At 47.1% G+C, this 14,143-nt stretch overlaps 1 long non-coding RNA gene across 2 annotated transcripts; it reads right to left on the reverse strand.

The window, feature by feature from the left end:
• Positions 1-9,758: 9,758 nt before the first annotated feature.
• LOC119315828 lies at positions 9,759-13,896 on the reverse strand. 2 transcript variants are annotated; one of them, XR_005152786.1, is made up of 4 exons: positions 13,263-13,896; positions 13,069-13,178; positions 10,324-10,370; positions 9,759-10,018 (listed from the first exon to the last, which is right to left on the reverse strand). It is a non-coding gene; the product is annotated as an uncharacterized LOC119315828 (long non-coding RNA). The 2 variants fall into 2 exon arrangements; XR_005152785.1 differs by having other exon boundaries at positions 10,324-13,178.
• Positions 13,897-14,143: the final 247 nt, after the last annotated feature.

A 14,143-nucleotide genomic window follows, 5' to 3' on the forward strand; every position in this document is an offset into this window, starting at 1 on the left:
ACTGAGATTGAATCTTGCGGATGTTGAAAATGAACGGATCCACTTGAAGAGAGACACGCCGGTGAGAAGAATTGACATGACAATCTCAATAAATGAGAAGGATTAGTATTCACATAGGAATATGAGAACACCATTTGGGGAAGGTATGGAATCAACATTTGACTTCGAAGCAACTCAAATACCACAACTCAAAACAAAACAAAGGATTGGCTTGCAGAATAAGCCGGAACAAACATATGATAGAGATTTCGTCCGAAGTTTTCGTGGTGGGGCCTACACGGGCTCGATCGTACAGCACCATCATGTACAAGGCAGTGCACATGACATACGAAGCGTCCCCGAGTCGGCATAGCCAAGGACTCTTTAAGACACAACGAGACCACTGTAAAACCGACCGTGAATAGGCGGACCACTAGACGTCGAACCCCAATTTCAAATCATACATCTGTCGGAAAGATATCCTACGAGCTACTTGAATTCCCACATATGAACTCCCAAAATTTTCCGGTTATGCAATCAGGTGTTGGGGATACAGGGGAAGCATAATATCTCACCCAAAACTAGCAAATCCTACATCCAGCTGTATCCATCCTTCAACACATAACCAAGAAACCTTCGGAAATCGTCTACCTCAACCTTCGAAAAGCATCCGTTATACGAGTTATGGCAATACTCCCGAACTCCCGCCCCAGTACTGGGTGGCGTCGAGGTTATCTCACCAACGAACTGCATAAAAGAGATTTTTGATGTCGGCGTACTAAACTCAGGTATTCCAGAACTGCAACGATAAAATTGTGACGACAACACCTCGGAGCTCAACTCCCCGGGACACTGCCACAAAACCCCTGACAGGAGGCACCAAGACAATGTTCTCGTCACAAAACCATCGGAACAATTCCAAGATACCCGCGTGATCCTAAATTTTTTTAGTGAATTTTGAGAAAAGAATAGTCAAAACTCTACGTCAGGATGCCTTACCAGAGCGATGAGGAGACTGGGAAGTAAAAAGAATTCCTAAACTCTTCGATATATAATTCCTAAATGACTCAAAACATTTTTCTAGACACAACTCGACCGCTAAAAACGATCAAGCAATGGGGCTCCTAAGGTCGGGGAAGGCTCTGATTACCAACTTGTAACGCCCTCGATGCGGCTATATCTCCCACATGTCGAAGCATGACTTAGAGGCATAACCGCATTGAAAGCAATGTCACAAGTGAGGTAATCTTCACACAACCCATGTAACACATAAGGAAAAGGTATACATAGTTGGCTTACAATCGCCACTTCACACAATTACATGAATAAAGCATTACAACAACCAAATACAATCAGGGCCCGACTACGGAGCCAAAATAAAAGAAGAACCCCAAATGCGACAAGGTCCCCGATTGACCCCAACTGTGCTCCACTACTGATCTACTAGAACGGAACAACACAAAGGACAAGATCTTCATTGAGCTCCTCTTTGAGCTTGGTTGCGTCATCTGCACGGTTCAACGGCACCTGCAAGCTGGTTTTGGAAGTATCTGTGAGCCACGGGGACTCAGCAATCTCGCACCCTCGCGATCAAGACTATTTAAGCTTATGGGAAAGGTAAAGGTATGAGATGGAGCTGCAGCAAGCGACTAGCATATATGGTGGCTAACATACGCAAAAGACAGCGAGAAGAGAAGGCAAAGCACGATCGAGAAACTATGATCAAGAAGTGATCCTAAAATCAACCTACGTCAAGCATAACTCCAACACCGTGTTCACTTCCCGGACTCCGCCGGAAAGAGACCATCACGGTTACACACGCGGTTGATGTATTTTATTTAAGGTCAACTTCAGGTTTTCTACAACCGGACATTAACAAATTCCCATCTGCCCATAACCGCGGGCACGGCTTTCGAAAGTTCAAATCCCTGCAGGGGTGTCCCAACTTAGCCCATCACAAGCTCTCACGGTCAACGAAGGAATAGACCTCCTCCCGAGACATTCCGATCAGACTCGGTATCCCGGTTCTACAAGACATCTTCGACAATGGTAAAACAAGTCCAGCAAAGCCGCCCGATGTGCCGACATCCTGATGGGAGCTGCACATATCTCGTTCTCAGGGCAACACCGGATAGGTCAAGCTACGAGTAAAATCAGCCCTCAAGTTTCCCCGAGGTGGCCCCGCAGGCTGCCCATTTCGCACCAACACTTAGACAAGCACTGGCCCGGGGGGGTTAAAATAAAGATGACCCTTGGGCTGGCCTAATCCAAGGAAAAAGAGGCTAGGTAGCGAATGGTAAAACCAAGGTTGGGCCTTGCTGGAGGAGTTTTATTCAAAGCGAACTGCCAAGGGGTTCCCATTATAACCCAACCGCATAAGGAACACAAAATCCGGGAACATAACACTGATATGACGGAAACTAGGGCGGCAAGAGTGGAACAAAACACCAGGCATAAGGCCGAGCCTTCCACCCTTTACCAAGTATATAGATGCATTAATTAAATAAGATATATTGTGATATCCCAACAAGTAAACATGTTCCAACAAGGAACAACATCTCCATGTTCCAACAAGGAACAAACTTCAATCTTCACCTGCAACTAACAACACTATAAGAGGGGCTGAGCAAAGCGGTAAGATAGCCAAACAACGATTTGCTAGGACAAGGTGGGTTAGAGGCTTGGTTCAACAAAATAGGAGGCATGATAAGCAAGTGGTAGGTATCGCAGCATAGGCAAGCAAAAGAGCGAGCATCTAGCTAGCAAAGATAGAAGTGATTTTGAGGGTATGATCATCTTACCTGAGATCCCGCAAGGAAAAAGAACGAGTCCATGAAGAAGACAAACGAACGTAGGCGAATGGGTCCTCACAAATGCGACGTTACCGGAACCAACCCGAAGAAGCAAACACCGGAAAGAAGCACACAATATAGTAAACAACCAACACATGAACATGGTATGATATGCGAGATGCGGTATGCGATGCGTATGCATGATTTGTAAAGGAATGAATGAACCTGGCCTCAACTTGGAAATCCAAGTGTTCCACTAGAAAGGTGAGATGAAATCGCTTGAAAACGATATAAAGAACGCCGGAATCGGAGTTACGGTTTGGAAATGGCAAGCGATTCAAATATGGCACCGATCTGCGATTTACAGCAAGTAGCCATCTAAATGCAACAAGATGAACATGCTACAACACCCAAACGTGACAACAAAATACATGGCAGGGATCCACTCATGATGCTTAACAAAAGAGGAACACTGAGCTACGGCCAATTCATCCATTAACAGGTTCAAACAAGCATGGCAAAAGTGCAATTGATAAACAGATTTCAGACTTAGTGAAATTAACACAAGCCTGGAATCTCAGTATGAAAACTATATGCTACAGGTCCCGAACATGGCAAAGTAAAGCATGGCATGAAGCTACTCAAAGAGCTTAACAAAAGTCCCTTAGTGACCTTGAGCCAAGAGGGATCATAAAATACATTTGCAAGCATGTGAACATGGCAAAAACATAATCAGTTTTCAGACTTAGTGAAAACTGGAGCATGCAAAATCAGATATCAAGTAGGCATGTTTACGAGCTCGATGCACTCACTACAGAGCAAGTCATGATAATCTAAACATACATCCATCAAGAATACATAAAATGCAAGCTAGACATGGCAAGAACAATAGCATAGAATGCACGGATCAACTACAACATCCTCGGCAAAATCGCTAACAAGTAGACAATCTGCCCAGATTCACGAAATGACAAAAGTAGAGCTCGATTGACTCAAGCTAGGTTGCTCCATAATTGCAAACAAAGGCATGGATGGATAGAGCACTACAAGATTAACAAATCATCCTTACTGATCATCCTCAAAAGAGGCACGGATCACTAGGAAACAACATGAACATATGACATCTTGAGATAAACAGATCAAGGACTTAGTGGAAATGCTAAGTCCCTGAAATCAGCATTACCGAATGCACCACTTTGCAAGCTTGTGCTAGTCACCACACACATCACAAAAATACATGGATAGCACCCCTGGAAAGATGGCATGGCATATAAAAAAACACATGTAGAGCTCAGGGGCATAACATGCATACAACAATCATGGCAAAAATGACAAATAGCTATATGGTGCAGCAGATCTGATAATTATCTCAAATAGCACTCTTCTAACAGCATTTCGGGCATCAAGATGATCTCAAATGAAAATGATGCAATGAGATAAAATGATGTACTCTCTGAGACAAACATTTCTATATGCTAAATGCCCAAAACGGAGCTACGGATGCAAAGTTATGGCACGTCAAAGTAAGCAACAAAAATTAGGGTTAGAGGAGAAAGTCAACCGCGAGGTGGATCTGGATCTGGATCCAGATCGGGCGCGGAATCCGAGGACGGCCGGAGTGCACTGTAGCTCGTCGGAGTTCGCGAGGGAAGTCGCCGGAGAAGTGGGGACGGCCGGAGGAGAGGCCGGGGTGGCCGGATCCGGCGACGCTGCGGCGAGGCGGCGCTCGAACGCGGAGGGGGCGGCGCTGGCGCGGCTGCCGGCGCCGGAGGTTGAGACGGCGTGGCGGCGAGCAACTCCGGCCGGCACGGGCGGCGCGGCTGCCGATCGGCGACGCGATGGCGGCGAAGGGCAGCATCGGGCAGAGCGCGGGCGGCGCTGGGAGGCGGAAGGAGGCGCGAGGCGCGGCGGGGGAGGGCCGGCCTCGGGCCCGTGCGGGCCGCGGCGGCGGCGGGCGCCGTGTGCCACGTGGCGGCGCGCTATTGGCGCGGGGCGGCGGCGGCAGCTTCGTCCGGCCGGACCGGACGTGTCCGACGCGGCGGATGTGCGGGGAGCTAGGGTTAGGGTGCGAATGACCCGGGATTTCGGGGAAGATACCTTTTTATAGGTAGGAGGAGCTAGGAAGCTCCAAATGGAGTGCGGTTTTCGGCCACGTGATCGTGATCGAACGACCGAGCTGATGGAGAGGGTTTTGGTGGGTTTTGGGCCAAATTGGAAGGGTGTTGGGCTGCAACACGCACAAGGCCTTTTCGGTCCCTCGGTTAACCGTTGGAGCATCAAACGAAGTCCAAATGGTACGAAACTTGACAGGCGGTCTACCGGTAGTAAACCAAGGCCGCTTGGCAAGTCTCGGTCCAATCCGGAAATATTTAATCCCCACACACGAGAAGAAGGTAGAAATGACCACCGGAGGAGAACGGAGCGTCAGATTGGAAAACGGACAACGGGGAAAATGCTCGGATGCCTGAGACAAACATGTATGCAAATGAAATGCACATGAGGACATGATATGCAATGCATGACACACAAGCAATGACAAAGCAACAATAGTGAATAACTGGACGACACCTGGCACATCGGTCTCGGGGCGTTACACCTCGGGAGCGCTTTCCTTTATATAAGAGTTTGTCCAGGCTTATCCTTTGCTACAAAAAGGATTGGGCCATCTTGATGCACCTTATTTACTTTTGTTACTTGTTATCCGTTACCAATTACCTTATCACAAAACTATCTGTTACCAATAATTTCAGTGCTTGCAGAGAATACCTTGCTGAAAACCGCTTATCATTTCCTTCTGCTCCTCTTTGGGTTTGATACTCTTACTTATCGAAAAGGCTACGATAGATCCCCTACACTTGTGGTTCATCAAGACTCTTTTATGGCGTCGTTGCCGGAGAGTGAAGCGCCTTTGGTAGGTGGAATTTGGTAAGGAAAAATTTATATAGTGTGCTGAAATTTACTGTCACTTGTTACTATGGAACATAATCCTTTGAGGGGCTTGTTCGGGGTATCTTCACCCCGACTAGTAGAGCAAAGAGTTGCTCCTCAACGTACTGAACCTACTGAAATTTTTTAATTTGAAATTCCTTCGGGTATGATAGATAAACTGCTAGCTAATCCTTTCACAGGTGACGGAACATTGCATCCCGATTTGCACCTAATCTATGTGGATGAAGTTTGTGGATTATTTAAGCTTGCAGGTATGCCCGAGGATGTTATCAAGAAGAAGGTCTTCCCTTTATCTTTGAAGGGATATGCATTGACATGGTTTAGGCTATGTGATGATATTGGATCATGGAACTACCAACGATTCAAATTGGAATTTCATCAGAAGTTTTATCCTATGCATCTTGTTCATCGTGATCGTAATTATATATATATTTTTTGGCCTTGCGAAGGAGAAAGCATCGCTCAAGCTTGGGGGAGGCTTAAGTCAATGTTATATTCATGCCCCAATCATGAGCTCTCAAAAGAAATGATTATTCAAAAAATTTATGCTCGGCTTTCTCTCAGTAATCGCTCCATGCTTGATACTTCTTGTATTGGATCTTTTATGATGAAGACTATTGAATTCAAATGGGATTTATTGGAGAGAATTAAATGCAACTCTGAAGATTGGGACCTCGATGAAGGTAAGGAGTCAGGTATAACACCTAAGTTTGATTGTGTTAAATCTTTTATGGATACCGATGCTTTCCGTGAATTTAGCACTAAATATGGACTTGACTCTGAGATAGTAGCTTCTTTCTGTGAATCCTTTGCTACTCATGTTGATCTCCCTAAGGAGAAGTGGTTTAAATATAATCCTCTCATTGAAGTAAAAGTAGTTGCACCCATTAAAGTTGAAGAAAAGATTATCACTTATAATCACTACAAAAAAAGACACATCCGTGACATTTTGGACCGAACGGAATTTTTTTCTGTCATACTTATGACACTTCTATGACAATAATTGTGACAAAACACGGTATCATCATAGATGTGGTGGGTCCTACTTCCATGAGAAAAAATCATGACAGAAAATGGGCTTATAGTCCTGGGCGGGCCGGAGACGCAGCTGCATGACATTCTTTGGGCCGTCCTTGACGGAAAAAACTGTGGTAGAAGCGAGGGCGAGGAAAATATCAGGGTGTTCCCAGTTACGGTGCGTGGTCGGGGCCGAGCGATGCGCGTTTCTCTCGTACACGCACGCGCGTGGGTGCGAGGCATTGGGCTCTAACTGAACCCGAGCGAGGCATTGTGCTCTAACTAAACCCGAGCGATTGCACTGCAGGCTACGCGTTACTGAACCCGAGCAATCGATCGATGGCTGTTAACTGAACCCGATCGAGCGATTCCTTCGCTACTACTGCTAACTGAAGCCGATCGATGTTGCCTCTGGATGAACAATGAGCGTTGCTGGGGGGGTTGGATGAACAGTCCGGTGGGGGTGGATGGACAGGATCCTGTGGTGTTGCCTCTGGATGGACAGGACCCCGATCGATCGAGTCGGTTGGGGCTGGATGAACAGGACCCCGTGGAGGGCAGGATGAACAGGACCACCCCGTGGAGGACAGGATGAACAGCAGACGATGGAGGGTAGGATGAACAATAGCCCGTGGAGGGGTGGTTGAACAGGAGCCCGTGGAGAGGGCTGGTTGAACAGTAGCCGGTGGAGTAGCGTGCGGTGGATGCTGGATCAACAGGAGCCCATGGATGAACATTCGCAGGTGGAGACTGGAGGAGGTCGACGGTGGATGAACAGTAGCCCATGGAGGCTGGAGGGGGTCGATAGTGGAGATGAACAGTATCTCGTGGAGTCCCGTTTTGCGGTACGCCACACCCCTCCCGATGAACAGGACCACCGTTTCGACCGTAGCGCTCCAACGCAAGTCCGTTTCCTCCGTTTTGCGTTACGCCACACCCCTCCTGATCAACAGGACCCCCGTTTCGACCGTAGGAGGTCCGTTTCCTCCGTTTTGCGGTACGACAGACCCCACCTAATTAACAGGATCCCGTTTCAAACGTGGCTAGTCGAACACAAGGCTGTTTCCTCCGTTCTGCGGTATGCCAGGCCTCGTTTCCATCGGTTGTTCCGTCCAAGCCCTCCCGATGAACACAACGACGCATTCTGTTCCGACCCAGCCGGTTGGCTCCCCATGAATACGATGACGATGTTGTTTCTCCGTTTCGACCCAGCCATGTACACGAGCCCTGGCCATACGTACGCGCGAGTAGGCGTTCGAGACCCCGCCCGTATGTATGTATCTGGTCGTATTTATTTTCTTGCACCCTGGCCGTTGTACGTACATGTACATGCTACGTGCGTGCCTCTACTACGACACGTGTGCGCCTCTACATCGACTAGTATGTACGTACACGTTCGCGACCAGAATGACAACGCTACGTAAGCTTCGACCAGATGGGTCCCGACTGTTAGGCACTTCCTTGCGTGCGAAGATGTAGCTGGTGGGTCCCAGCAGTCAGGGGGAAACATTTTTTCGCGAAATACGGTGGCCCATCCAGTGGGTCCCCGTTGTCAGGTGGAGAAATAATTATTTTGCATGTAATAAGGAGGCACTTCCTTGCTGCGGCCGTGGACCCAGCTGTCAGCCTCTCCACGTACAGTCCACGTCCGATGGAAGTTGTTCCTTGACCACGTTGATCACGCCGTGCCGAGAGCACCAGGGCGGTGGACGACGACGAGGCCTAGGAAGGGGACGACGCGGAGCCGGGGAAGACGCGGAAGTGGAAGCCCGTGCGGAGAGGAGTACGAGGGTTCACTGGTTCGGTTGGTGTGAGGCTGCCGTCGCTGCAGGGCCTGTCCAGCGGTGGGAATAGTAGGGGGCCGTGAGGCCTCTGCGGCAGCACAGCCGGCCACGGGAGGCAGGAGCATGCGGCACGACCGGCGCTGCTTTGGGCGGCTGGAGCAAGAAGACCAGAGGTTGAAGAAGCAGTATGGCCGTTAGATGGACATCGTACGGTCACTGAAGCTAAAACCGTGCATATTGACTAAGTTGACAAAGCCCTCCGTCCCCGTCAACTTAGTAGGACCACGAGTCAGCCTCCCACTATACTGGGTCACAGCTAGCAGGGGGAGTATTCATTTTTTTGTGCGTAATAAGGAGGCACTTCCTTGCGTGCGAAGATATAGCTGGTGGGTCCGAGCTGTCACCGGCGGTAACATTTTTTCGCAAAATACAGAGGCCCTTTCGGTGGGTCCCAGATGTTAGGTGGAGGAATCATTATTTTGCGTGTAATAAGGAGGCATTTCCTTGCATGCGACCGTGACCCAGCTGTCAGCCTCTCCACGTACAGTCCACTTCAGATGCATGTCGGTCGTTGACCATGTTGACCAGGCCGTGCCGAGAGCACCAGGGCGGTGAACGACGGCGAGGCCTAGAAAAGGAACGACACGGAGCCAAGGAAGACTCGGCAGTTGTTTCCCACGCGGAGGGGAGTACGACTGTACAAAGGTTTACTGGTCCATCTGCCGTCGCCGGAGAATAACAGCAGGTATGGGTGAGTAGAGGGATGGCTAGGCCAGCGATGGGAGTACGGTGGGGTGGTGAGGACTGCGCGGCAGCACAGCGGGCCGCGGGGAGGAGAGAACAGGCAGTCCCGCCGGCGCTTGTTTGAGCGGCTGAAGCAGGAAGAACAGAGATTGAAGAAGCACGACGGCCGTTGGATGGACATCCAACAGTCACTGCTTGTGCGTCAACCTTTTTTTAGGAAAGCCTCAAATCTATGAAAAACATCATACAACCCATCTGCCATTGTTTCTAATAATTTATAGCCCATTTGCTAATTCTTAAGGTTTTTTTTGGAGTCCATATTCTTTTCGTTAGCATTACAGCCCATATTGTAGCCACAGTTAAAAAATTACTAGTGCATGGGGCGCGCCTCTTGTGCGGTCCTTTACGCACTTGCCTTGGCGGTGACGTTGTGAACGTGCATATGCGTGCTAGAGTAGCTCAGTTGTTAAAATATGAATAGAGTTAAACAAGCTTAACAAAAAATGTTCAATCATCAGGCATAGCAAGGTTAGGTCCATATTATCAAATAGGTGACAGTTTTACAAGGTTGATAACAGAGCACATCATTGAATTGAAATCAAAGCCTAACATGCTACAAAAGACATGTGATCTCCAAAGGAGAAGTAGAGTCATTGTAGAGCTTGCCTCAGGTCACACATCATATCGAACCCCAGCCAAGACACTGCACCATCTTCTCCGCCGTCGTTGAGCCATGGCCATTGCTCGCTATCCCTGCGGAATCAAAGAGGTGAGATTGGGCTGCAGGCTGTCTTCACACTTCATGGGTAAAAAAGGGATAAAATGACAAATTCACAAATCTGATACAAGTAATCAAGAAGAAATAACATGTATACTAAATTTAGTGATAGTTCATAGAAGCGACAGGCTACCACTATGCAGATTTATGGGCAATGCCCTCTATATATCTAGACTGTCACTCCAGGCTATAGAGTATGTTGCGATATGTTTCACATGTTACTGTTTCTCATCTAGCTAAAAAGAAAGATAAATATACAATTTGAAACAGAGCATCCTACTGTGTCAGTTGCATCCTCCCATCATCCTTTTCAATCTTAAATTGCTCCTGAAAATAACATAAAGAGCATCAAGAAAAAATTGAATGATTGAAGTGTAAAGATATAAGAAGCAGCATGGGTGTTCAAGTTATGTTCTGTACCAAATGGTATCGTCGCCCAACATAGGTCTAAAGAGCAAGAATGCATAAACAACCAACCATACCGCACATGCACAACTCATAAATATGGATCGGCCATACAGAATTTTCTTCAGAGTTCCCATATCATTAACGTAAGCTAACCTATTAATGGAATTGGATCAAAACAACTATTGCACCAGGGTACAATTACTACATAAAATGTTGTCTCACTATTTAACTTTGCAAACCCCATATTCCATATACCACTCAGAACTGATGCAAAAAGATAAAAGTAGCCAAATATATTAGGACATAGTCTCGCTATGTTCTGAAACCAATATATAGGTCATTTTACTAAAATCTACCAGGTCTTCTTGACACCCACTGAACTATAATGCATGAAACTAAATACATCAGCAACGGCGAGCACAATAAGCAGCGCAGGAGCATCAGGCAAAGAGGAGTACCAGGTGGTGATAGGAAGTAGCTGAGTCGTTGGGGTCGGGCGAATCGGAGCAGTGACGATGAGTATATCGTGGGCATGGGGTACCATGTTCTAATTGATCAACTGAAGAGCAACGAGAAAGAAATTGAACAGGCAAAGAGAAGATATGTCTACATACTGTTAGAGATAGAGGGTATTACCCATGTGTATGAGAGGGTGATACCCGAGTGTGTCTGGATATGTTGTGTGTGTTCTAAAGGAAAGGTAGTGATCCGAGGGATATGCTTATCAGTACTTGTCACTTGGAGTAAGTTCTAAAGAAGAAAAGGTAATGGTCTGAGGAACCAGAAAATAAAAAAGAGAGGCTACCTTGCAACAAACAAAAACCGTGTTGTACTGGTATCAATGGCATATATCCTATACTTGAACTGAACACTTTCCCAGATCAAGACTAACGTCATCATTTCCTTGATTCCTTCTATTCAACAGGACAGACGAGATACAACACCATTAGTTTATCTCAGGTAAAACTGGAATTTACGTAGCGCCTTTTTTCATAGGCAAATATAAAGAAATATCACAAAGAAAAGTGTATTAGCAATTCAAAAGAATGTCATGGCACAAACCAAGTCTCAGCAAATGACCCTCCAATATTGAACAAATCATTGAGGCAAACTAATAATCAGAAAATCATCCACGTGATACCACCACAACTCTTCCTTTCAATTTTCATAGGTAGCGCTATAATGCAGGAGTAATCATTCTACCAAACAATCAATCTTGCCATAACATGTCGTTTTGCACTATGAAAAGTACAGACAATGCCCCTTTCGGCAAGCATCCATCATGCTTGGCGAGACATTAATAAAACTAAACCAAGCCAAGACACCCAGACACATAGCATTTGATTTTGTCTTCCACAACATAGATCAGCAAGGGTGATAGAAGCCATCTGACAAAAGATACAGTGAATAGCAGCTATCTGCTTAGGCAAACATTCAGGGGAATAAAACAATAAATGAAAAATGTACCGACTTCAAAAGATAAAACCATGATTGTATGAAAATTGTACTGGTCCTAAAAGATATAAATCATGTCTCCTATGAAATATGTTAGTCCCTGGCACAAAAAGACCATTGTTCTGGAAGGAAAAAAAAATCATCTTATTAAGTTCTTGAATTTGCATCTATCTTTCCTATAATTATAGTGTTAGCTGAGGCAATCATTTTCCTTACACGAACTTTGCTAAGGCAAGGCAATTATTCCCTTCTAATTCATAAGTTCCCATTAAAACATTTATGTAAGAACCACATCTCATATCTTCAAACCACACACTTCCTGAAGTTGCAATTATAGAAGCACTTGCAGCAGAAGTGGATATTGGCAAGCATGGCAAAGCAGAAATATAATTCAAATAAGCATTTCCATATCTACTCCCTCCGGTCCTTTTTACTCTGCATATAAGAATTGTCTGAAGTCAAACTTTACAAAGTTTGACCATATTTATATGAAAAAATATCAACATCTACCATGATAAAGTTATACAACATGAAACTTTAAGGCATGACGCATCTACTAGTATTGATTTCACATTGTGAATGTTGGTATTTTTTTCTATAAAGTTGGTCAAACTTTACGAGCCTTGACTTCAGACAAATCTAATATGCGAACTAAAAAGGACCGGAGGGAGTATTAAAATAGTGCTTCTCATCACATAGCAGGAATAAATTGTCCATGTCTTTGTTTTATATTTCCGTTAGGAGTATATAGTATGTTTCAACAATTCTTAGAACCTAAGCTAGCCTTCTTATTTACTACTCCCTCTGTAAACAAATATAAGCCTTCCAATATTTTTTGACCCAAGACAAAATAAACAAGCCTTCCAATATTTTTCGACGAAAAGCCTTCCGATATGGGGACTGTTATTTCCTAACTGCAAGTATTTAGCGTCATTGACAGAACTGACAGTCTCCTTAGTCGCAAAAATCAGCACATATGTAAACAATAGATCTCACTACAAAAATAGGATGAAGCATAGGCAGGCAATATCTAATAAACAAAATTAAGCAAGGCAACAAACGCCTCACCTGGAAAGAGGACAGTAGGCCTAGCCTCTCTCACGAACAATACAAGATAAATGAGGGTAAACAAAAAAGGGGATTAAAGAAAGGAGGGCTAAACCTGCACAACCGTGGACGCAGCTACGGCAGGAACACGACCACGAGAACAAATCAAACGCGGGCATGTGCATGTACGTGACTTCAAGGAACTTGAGACAGACAGTAACAATCCTGTGATAAAATTGGACAGAAAATCAATGGGAAAACAAAAACCAAGCACAAAAAGAGAACACCTCTGGCAGCGGAATGGATCACCTGGCCGTCGTCGGAGTGGCTACGTTGGGGAGCACCGGCGCCGGCGGCGGTGTCACTCTGGGCCTCCTCGCTGACGAAGGGCGCTCCGGCAGCAGCGGCCGTTTTGCCGCGTGCACGAATCAGGGGCTGGATGCATGGGATTGGAGGCCGATGAGGGCCTTCCATTGGCCGGCGGCTAGACGTATTCCTTTCCGAACAGAGCTCCAGAAGCAGCAGCTGCGCCGCAGGAGGGGAGAAGCACAGGTGGTGTGGGCGCGGCCATGAGAGGCCTCGAAATCGACCCTATGTTGACCCGGACCCGCCCACCTTCCCGGATTCTCCCTCTCCCACATCCATCGTCGAGAGGATCGTCCGCCACAAGAGGGGATGGAAGGGGCACAAGGAAGAAGAGGAGGAGCGGCGATAGTGGCGGCGACGGCGTGGAAGGCGAGGCGCGAGAGGAGGAGGAGGCGATGTGAGAGATGAGAGGGGGCGGTGGGGAGAGCGGATGGGTGGAGCGCCGGCCAAGGGAAGGAGATGGGGTGAGGCAGGGCGGCGGCGGCGGCGGCGAAGAGCACAGGGGAGTGAGATAGGTCGCAAGGTTGCGTGTGGGCTTGAGGAAGAGGCAAAGGAATCTGTGTGCCGAGCGCCCTTCTCCTTACCTGTTAAGCTTCTGCTGCCTCTTTCTATTTTGGCGGCTGATAGGCGCCGGTGCGCCGGCCGAAACGTTTCGGCCGGTCCAGCGCCAGCCGCCCGATGCAGCGCGCCCCACCCGTTCGATCTGCCTCTTCTTAGATCTGGGCGTGTTTGACTTCCCCATCCCCTTCTTCCTCTCTCGCGCGGATCCCCTGGCGTCCCCAGGCCGCCCCGCGCCGCTCGTCCCTCCCGGCCATCACCGGTCG

Source organism: Triticum dicoccoides, chromosome 6A, assembly GCF_002162155.2.
Source record: "Triticum dicoccoides isolate Atlit2015 ecotype Zavitan chromosome 6A, WEW_v2.0, whole genome shotgun sequence".
Classification (NCBI taxonomy): Eukaryota; Viridiplantae; Streptophyta; class Magnoliopsida; order Poales; family Poaceae; genus Triticum; species Triticum dicoccoides.